The 9426-nt window shown below is 33.2% G+C and overlaps 1 long non-coding RNA gene across 1 annotated transcript; it reads left to right on the top strand.

Moving 5' to 3' along the window:
* The first annotated feature begins 8373 nt into the window (after positions 1 to 8373).
* On the top strand, positions 8374 to 9191 carry LOC114579084. Its single transcript, XR_003699948.1, has 2 exons — positions 8374 to 8529; positions 8884 to 9191. It is a non-coding gene; the product is annotated as an uncharacterized LOC114579084 (long non-coding RNA).
* The last annotated feature ends 235 nt before the right edge of the window (positions 9192 to 9426 follow it).

The following is a 9426-nucleotide window of genomic DNA, read 5'->3' as shown; positions in this document are numbered from 1 at the left end:
CAAAGATGGTTCCTAACTCTACTCAAATTATTTCTAAGGAGAACAGTAATTCTTTTAAAACTGTTATGGACAATAGTTTTAATATCCTGGCTTCTCTTGGAGAGGAGGATAACAATTTGAACCAAAATTCTGAAGAAATGTGGTTGAAGCTGATTTAGTTATTGAAGAAGGAGAGCTGATTGAGACTCATTATATTGAAGCTGAAGGTATGGATTTCGGTCCAAAAAATGTGGTTAAGAAACCAATTAATGATAATGTCTCTTCTAAATGTCAAGTGGGTTCTGATTTGATAACTAATGGTTATAAACCAAAATTGCTCAAAGAGTTGAGGTCCTTGGGACCTATGAAAACAGAGTCTAGATTGAAGAAGGGGTTGAATAAGAAGAGGAGCGGCGGTCCTTCCCCCTCTTGGGGATAGATGAGTTCCATAGCCTTTTGGAATTGTAGGGGGGCGAACAAAAGAGAAGCCTCCTTATATTTGAAGGACTTTGTGAAGGAATGGGACATTTTCTTTGTGGGGATAGTTGAGACTAAGATTTCCAATCTTAGTAGAAGTGATTTCAATAAATTTATGGCTGTAGATTGGGATTTTTTCATGGTTCCATCAGCTGGAATGTTTAGTGGAGTTCTGGTTATCTAGAAGATGGAAGTGGCTTCTTTTTCTCTACTGGAATCATCCGATCAAGGAGTGGTGGGGGAGCTGGATATTGGTGACAAAGGTAAGTGGATTGTTTCCACTGTTTATGGCAGTCACAATGTTCTCGGAAGAAGGAAGCTTTGGGAGATGGTGGGAAGGTATTCCTCCTTAGAATCACCTTTGGTGGTTGGGGGAGACTTCAATTATATTATTTCATAAGAAGAGAAAAAAGGCGGGAAGAGGTTTAAATTCTCCCAAGGCCTATGAAGATGAAGAATTTTATGATGGGCTATGATTTGCATGATGTGGAGATCGTAGGTCCTAAGTTTACTTGGTGTAACAACAAAAAGGGCAATGCAAGAATCCTTGAGAGATTGGATAGATGTTTACTCAATTCAATAGCTTTGGAGATGATCCACATTGCCTCGGTGGACACTTACCAAGGGTTGCTTCTGATCATTGTTCCATTGTTTTGAAAGTTATTAATGGTGTTATTGCTCATAGCAAGTTTTTAAGATTTGAAGATGTATGGCTTTCTTATCCGGCATCCTCGAGTGTTGTTAAAAACTCTTGGAACAAGATGGTAAATGGTGATGCTATGGAAGGACTTAACAAAAAGTTTTATAGATCCCTTAGAGATTTATTCTTTTGGAGTAAAGCCAAACACAAAAATCTGTTAGAACTCAAGGAGATTCTAAAGAAGGAAATTGAAGATTTGGAAATTTCTGAAGCCAACAGCAGCAACTTCAAGGAAGAGGATCTACGGAGGTTAGGGGAAAAAATCAATGAATTGAATGTGACTCTTGCTAGATTGAGTACTTGGTGGAGACAAAGGGCCAAGGTCAAATGGCTTAAGGAAGGAGACTTAAACTCAATTTTTTTCCATGCTTATGCTAATGGTAGAAGGAATGGAAACATAATCAAGCAAATAAAAGATGAGGAGGGTAATCTTATGGAGGATGCTTCGGCCATCACAGATGTTTTCTTCAAGTTTTTTGGGAATAAATGGAGTCAAAGGGATTGCATTTTGAATGGATGGCCGAACCCTATGAAAATGCTCAATGAAGATGAATGTAGACTTCTTGATCAAGAGTTTACTTTTGAGGAAGTTGAATCTATGGTTTCGAATCTTGGTTATAATATCTCTCCTGGTAAGGATGGCATTTCTTTCTCTTTTATTAAAGCATATTGGAAATTGATAGGAGGAGATGTTTGGAGAGCTATTCAACTTTTCCTTACTTATGGTAAAATGTGTGCTAAATGGAAGGAGACTTTGGTGGTGCTCATTCCCAAAGTAAAAAATCCTATTCTTGCCTCCAGTTTTAGACCCATTAGTCTCTGTTTGTCCATTTACAAGATTATTGCTAAATTATTGTTGAATAGATTGTTGAAAGTGATTAACTCTTTGGTGTTGGATGTTCAATCGGCATTCATCAAAGGTAGATCTTTATCTGATCATATCCTTCTTGCACATGATGTCTTTCACAAATTTAAATTCTCTAAATCTAAAACTGGTTTTGTTGCTATTAAAATTGATATGGAACAAGAATACGATAGTATGGCTTGGGATACTCTTAAACAAACTCTTTATTGTTTTGGTTTTCCTTAGAGATTTTCTAAGCTTCTTATGGAATGTGTCATTGATCCTTATTTCTCTATCATTATTAATGGTGTTGGTTCTGAGTGAAGGGAAAGAGTGGCTTTAGACAGGGCTGTCCTCTTTCCCCCTACATTTTCATTTTATGTTCTCAACTTCTAACAAATGCCTTTGAACAAGAAGGTAGAAATATGGGAGTTAGATTGACTTCCTTGGCTCCCAAAATAAGCCATCTTATGTATGCAGATGACGTTCTTATTCTATCCACAGCTAAGGTGGATGAGCTGAAACAGATTCAAAGTATTCTCATAAATACTACAGCTGGACGGGTCAGCAGATAAACAAGGCAAAATATGTTATTTTGTTTGGTAATTTCGTGACCATAAGAAGCAAAAAAATGTATAAGGAAAATTATGAATTTCAGGGAAGTCAAGGAGATGCAATACCTGGGTGTAAAGATGACATTAAGGAGGTTAAAACATAGTGACTTCCTTCATTTACTGGATAAAGTTTTAGCTAAACTGAATGTATGGGGAAGGAAATACATTTCAGCTCCAAGGAAACTGGCTCTCATCAAATCTGCTATTCTATCCATTCCAAGTTTTTTTTTTTGAACTCATACTTTAATTCCTTTAAGCATCTTGAAGGAATTAGACATACTTTGTAGAGATTATCTTTGGAAAAAAGAAGATGGCAAACCTGGTATGCACTATGTCGCTTGGGATGATCTTTGTTGTCCAACAAATGTTGGAGGTAGAGGGGTTCTTTCTGCTATTCATTTAGTTGAACCACTTAGAGCTAAGTTCGTTTGGAATTACTATAAGAACCCAAACTCTCTTCTCAACAAATCTTTGAAGGCTAAATATGGAAGAGATGTTATTCATGGTGAAATTAATAGATTCAAGTCCCCTTCTTGGAAAATTCTGATCAGTGGTGCTAAAGCTTTAAAACCAATTATCAGATTCAAGGTGGTGACAGGAAATAATATCAAAATTCTTGAAGATTGCTGGATATTGGATAGAAGATTGGAATTATGGACAACTTTCATTGCTACAGTCGAAGGTGAATTCCCAAAGCTGGAAAATTTTATTCTGAATGGCCATTGGAATAATTTTGAGCTGATGAAATATTTTGGAATAGAGTTGGTAAAGATAATTGAACAGATTACTCTATACCCAGAACTTTCAAATGATGAATTGGAACTAGTTAAATCATTTACTGGCAAATCGATAGATGCTATTGCAAGAACCAAAGCAGAGGATTGTTCGGATTCATGGAGCAGGTTCAAAAAAATTAAACTTAATCCACGGGTGGAATGGTTCTGGTGGCGTTTATGGAAAAATGCTATTCCTTCTAAAGAATTTCTTGTATCTAGGAGATTGGCTATTGATTATATCTATCCTAGAGGATTTCATCAAGTAGAAAACTCTAAGCATATTGCAGTTACTTGCAATAAACTGAAGGAGGCAATCGGATGTACTAATAGGTGGGGATTTTCTCTTCCCATGCTTAATTCTTTGACAGAATGTTTCATGTTTATGAAAAACATGTTGAAGACAAATTTATTTGCTGTAAATTTATGTTGCACAATAACATTCTTCTCTTGGAAGAGTAGAAATAAAATGATTCATGAAGGGAAAGAATCTGGAATTTCTTCTATTGTCTCCAATGCCATCAATACTACTTCTATTGCTCTAAAATTTGGTTCTATTCGGGATCACTGGGAAGCTAATTGATCTTTGAGATTGTTCTCTAAATCTTGGCATCCCCCTCCCCTCGAGTGGATCAAAGTGAATCTTGATGCAACTTTATTGAGATCCAATGAAGCGGGTATTGGTGGAGTTTTCAGAGATCACAAAGGTAGATTTCTCCTTGCTTTGGGAATCAAAAGTACTCATTGGGACAATGGAGCTTGGAGCTTTTAGCATTTCAACCTTTAAACAAAAACATCAAGGATTGGATGTTGGACTCAAAAGGAATTATACTAGAAGGTGATAGTATAAATGTGATGGAAATTCTAAAAGCTAAAGTAAAGTTACCGTTCCCGATCAATGATGATAGGTATGAATACTTTTCTTTTCTTAAAAAGTTTTATTGTTTCTTATTTAATTGGGTGGATAGAGATTGTAATAAGTTAGCAGATTGTTGTGCTAACTTGGCTTTGTTAGGTGATTTTATTTGGGAAGACACTAGCTCTGGTAATATTCCTCCTTACTTCTTGTCTTTATTAAAGGAGGAATGTGATAGCTCTTCTACCACTTAGTTGTTTGTATTTTGGGTTTTTTCATCCCCCTTCTTTTGCTTTAATGTTATTTTGCATTTTCAAAAAAAAAAAAACTATTTGACCAATCCTTCTCTGGATAATCTTTCCTATTTGAATGAGGCTAAAGATAACTTATTTAAACTTTAGGGCAAGAAGAAGTTTTTAGAAACAAAGACATGCTTCTAAATTCTTAGTTGAGGGTGATAGAAACACCAAAATTTTCCATAATATTGCTAATCATAAGAAATTTGCTGGTCATATTCATAAAATTTATAATCCTGCTGGCTCTCAATTTGACTCTCCTAATTTTATTTATAAGATGGGGATCAATTATTTTAAGAATGTGTTTAAGAAAAAATTCAATCCTATTTTGGATTTGGATTTTTTTTATTCCCTCTATTATATCATAAGAGGATAACTCTATGCTTACTAAAATTTTGTCTGCTAAGAAAATTTGGTTAATTATTAAAAAGATGAATTTTGATTCGGTTGCTGGCCCGATTGGTTTTTCTACTAATTTTTTAAAAAAATCTTGACATATTATTAAATATGATTTAGTTAATATTGGTATTAATTTCTTTAAGGGTAACCCTTATCCTAAATTTTTTACTTCTTCTTCTTTTATTGTTTTAATTTCCAAAATAGATGCCATGAATTTTTGGAGTGATTATCATCAAGTTAGTCTTTGTTCTTTCTTCAACAAGCTCCATGCTAAGTTGATCATGGCTAGATTAGCGTTAATTATCCCTACTGTCATCTCTTTAGAGAAAACAAGTTGTGTTAAAAGGTCTGTCTATATTTGATAATGTTTTACTATTTCAAGAATTAGTTCATGATTAGGAGGCTAGAATTTCTGGTGAAAATGATATTTTTAATATATATATATATATATATATATATATATAACCAAAGCTTATGATAATCTCAATTGGAATTTTCTTTATAATATGCTTAACTTATTTGGATTCAAAAATTATTTTATTAGGATCATTAAAAATATTATTGAGCATTACTTCTTTTCAATTATTATCATTAGCAAGAGCCATGGTTTTTTTGGCTCTAGTCATGGACTTAGGCAGAGGGATCCTTTATCCCGTGCTTTGTTTGTTTTTGCAATGGAATTTCATTCTAGAGGTCTTAATGATCTTTTTAGAAAACATCCCACTTTATAGTATCATACTAATAGGGGCTTCCCTATATTTCATTTAAGTTTTGCTGATGATTTTATTATTTTTACTAATGGCTCTAGAAAAATGCTGAATACCCTTTTTAAATCTCTTGGTCAATTTCAAAATGCTAGTGAAATAATTTTTAATCCTAGAAAAAAACTATTTTTATCATTGCCAAGTCTATCTCCAATTAGAGAATCATCTCTATTCAGAACAATTTTGGTTTTTTGCACAAGCATCTTCCCCTTAAATACTTAGGCACCCCTCTTTTCAAGGGTAAGAAGAGATCTCATTTATTTGGGAACATTTTTTTCTAACATTCACAATAAGTTTTCAACCTTGGCTTTTAATTTTCTTCCTTTTGGGGGTAGATTAGTATTAATTAAGAGTGTCTTTTATTCTACTTCTATCTATTTATTTCATACATTATATCCAACTTTAAATATTTGTAGTAGGTTGGAAACAATTTTAAACAAATTTCTTTCGCGAGAAAATGAGGGTAAATCTCCTTTATTATGGGCCTCTTGGCATAGCTACTATGGTGTCCAAGATGAAGCTAAGATTGATTTTAAAAACTTATATGACGTGGCTCTTTGTTTTTCTTGTAAACTTTTGTTTAATTTTAGGGCCAAAAAAAGCCTTTGGGCTAATTTTATGGTTTATAAATATTGTGTTGGTAAACACCCTCTCAACTATTTTTTTCAAAAAAAAAAAAAAAAGGATTCTTTTAATTGGAAAAGGTTGTGCTCCATTAAATGGGTTGCTTAGAATTTCATTCAATGGGGTTTATGGTGGGGTAACATCTTTTTCTAGCAAGTCAATTGGTTAGGTTATTTTTCCATCACTACAAGATAATCACCAATTACTAACGGTCAAAGAACCGCTAGAATTATCGGTGGTTAAATCGGCTTTCGGATGGTTTAATATGGCCAGTATGCCACCGGGAATTTACCGGCGGCCACCGGCATTTTGACTGTCAGAATTTACCGGCTGTTCTAGCCATTGGAAAGTCGTCAGAACACTCAGCCACTAAAAAATGACCATCGCAATTCGTTTCCTACGTGGTTTATACCGGCGGATCATGAACCGCTGGAAAACCATATGTAATTTTTAAAACTGACGAAAAAGCCATATAAACTACCAGAATGTGCCACCAATAAGTGGTTATTTTCCTTTAGAGAATTGATAATTTACTTAATACCCATACTACGAGTGCTTGTATAGTTTCTCATTTTATTCAAGACGAGACTTAGAATGTGGATTATCTTTCTAAAATGGTGCTTGATTTTGTCATTAATCTCATTTTAAAAGTTCCTCTTCAACTTGATAAGAATGATTGCATTTTGTTCAATAGTCTAATGATGAGAGGTTTTTTGTCAAAGAAGTTTGGCATTCTATTACGAATGTTCAGCCTAAAAAAAAAATTATCTACCATTTAGCAAAAGGTATTCTTGCTTCTTATTATATCCTTATTTACAAAATTCTTAATAATTACATTCAACTGGATATGATTATTATCTAAAAGGGTTTTTACATTATTTCTAAACGCCAATGTTGTTATCATATTGAAACTTTGAACCATGATTTTGCTAATGCCTCCATTGCTCTGAAAGTGTGGTTGTGTTTTAATAATGTTTTTAGTGCCCAATTTTTTAAGGATTATAACATCATTAAGAGTATCATGCAAGATTGGTATGTTCCTTCTAAGGGTTATATTCGTAATATTTTACATGTTATTATCTATTGGTTTCATCGAAAAAGTAGAAATGAATCAAAGCTTGAGAATATTACTATGAATGCCATGAGCATTATCTCTAAGATTTAAGATAAAGTGAAAAAGTTATATTTGGCTAATTTGATCAATACGAGTTCTTTTAATGGCTATTCTCAAATTACATAAATATTTGGTATCAATTTTCCTTCTAATATTCATACTGGCAAAGACATGATTGTCAGATGAATTAAATTTTATTAAGGTCATTACAAACTCAATACAGATGGAGCTTTTAAAATTTTGAATGCTAAGTGTGGTTGTCTCATCCGTGATGCTAAAGGTCAGGTCATTGTGGCCTTTGCGGGTCCATCGACTGTCAATACCGTCATTTTCACTGAACTTGAGGCTTTAAAGTATGGTTTACAATTATATATTTCTCTTGGGATTACTAATCTTTGGATTGAAGTGGATGCTATGCTTATCATTCATTACATTACTAATAAAATTAATGACAATTCCTCTTATTTCTATACCATCATAGAAATTAAACAATGGCTTTTGTTCATTAATTTTTCTATTACTCACATTTATAGGAAAGGTAATTCTGTTATTGATTTTTTAGCTGAGTTGGGTTGCAATTTGATGGATTTAGGGAATTCATGGGATCCTTTCTTCCTACCAAACATGTTGGGCTTAGGTTTGACTGGTTGGGGCTTCCTTATGTTAGAGTTAAATACTTTTTATATTCCTCTCTCTGACTATTCTCTTTTTGTTGTGCATTTGATAGAGATGTAATACTTGGTTTTGTTGGTTCCCTTTTATTCCTTATTGTTTGGGTTGGTTACTCACTATTACTTGATCATTGTGTGGCTAGTGTTGTGTTCAATTCCTTTATGTGGCGGTCTTTTTTTTTCTGTTGTTGTCTTTATTTTACATGTGGCAGAGGATGGTTTCATCTCTAAATGTCCCTACCTTTTATATTCATTGCTTATCTGCTTTGGGGTCATTCCATGCTTTTATCATTCAGCTCTTTTTTTTTTTCTTTTTAGATGGGTGTGCTGCTCTCCACAAAGCTTCTATGTTTATTTTTCCTTATCATTCTAAGCATGGCTGGAAAGGGTTTTCGACTATGATTGGAATCTGTTCCAGGTGAGGGTATACCCCGGTCTCTATTTTTCTGGAGTATTACATCACTTGGCACAGGTGTTTACATTTTTTGTTTTTTCATGCCAATGGTTTTGTTCGGGTTATGTTTATTTGCTCTATTTGGTTACGGTTTATTGTGGTTTGCTCCATTACCTTATCGGATACACCATTGCCATTGTTTTTTTTTTTGTTATCTGATTTCATGGTATGTAATGTGAGCGAGCAGATCATCTTCATTAGCAATGATTGGGATTTCTGCTCCTATAATATATATAATTCTGATTGGCTTCAAGTATTAAATAGTTATAAATTCCTTTGTTATTACTATGTTTTGATGTGCTTTGTTCTATTTTGCAGTCTATTTTTCTTGCAGGCTCTTTGGACTGAGGATTTGGTGGTCAAGCTAAGATTGTTTTGTAGGAAAACTATGCTGAATGTTTTAATTCTTATCTTCCATTTTTTTATGCTGACTACTTGTAGCCCTATAATATTATAATGTTATTTTGTAAATCTTAGTATAGGGGGCCATCAGCTCTTAGATTTTTTTTTTAACTTTTTTTTTGTAGCTCTGTCAAGCATTAACGAGCTGAAGGTTCCCTTTAAGGACCTTGTAACCTTATTTTATATTAATGTGTAGGCCCCTACGAAGATTTTCAAAAAAAAAATGATGTAGAATCTTTAAAAAATCATTAATAAAATATTACAAATTTTAAATAAAATATTTTGAATTTATAATGAATCTAAAATTTAGAGAAAATTTAGTTTAAAATGATTTGAATGAGAAAACTAAATAAACTTTTAAACTCTAAGCTTACATGAAAGTCAATAAATCCTAAAAAATAAAAAAGAAGCCAAAATGATTCAAAATTTTTATCTTTGAGTCATATTTGTCTCATAAAA

Source organism: Dendrobium catenatum, unplaced genomic scaffold (assembly GCF_001605985.2).
Source record: "Dendrobium catenatum unplaced genomic scaffold, ASM160598v2 original_scaffold_275918, whole genome shotgun sequence".
NCBI lineage: Eukaryota > Viridiplantae > Streptophyta > Magnoliopsida > Asparagales > Orchidaceae > Dendrobium > Dendrobium catenatum.
Note: the sequence above shows the minus strand (reverse complement) of the source record. Positions and strands in the feature narration are given on the sequence as shown.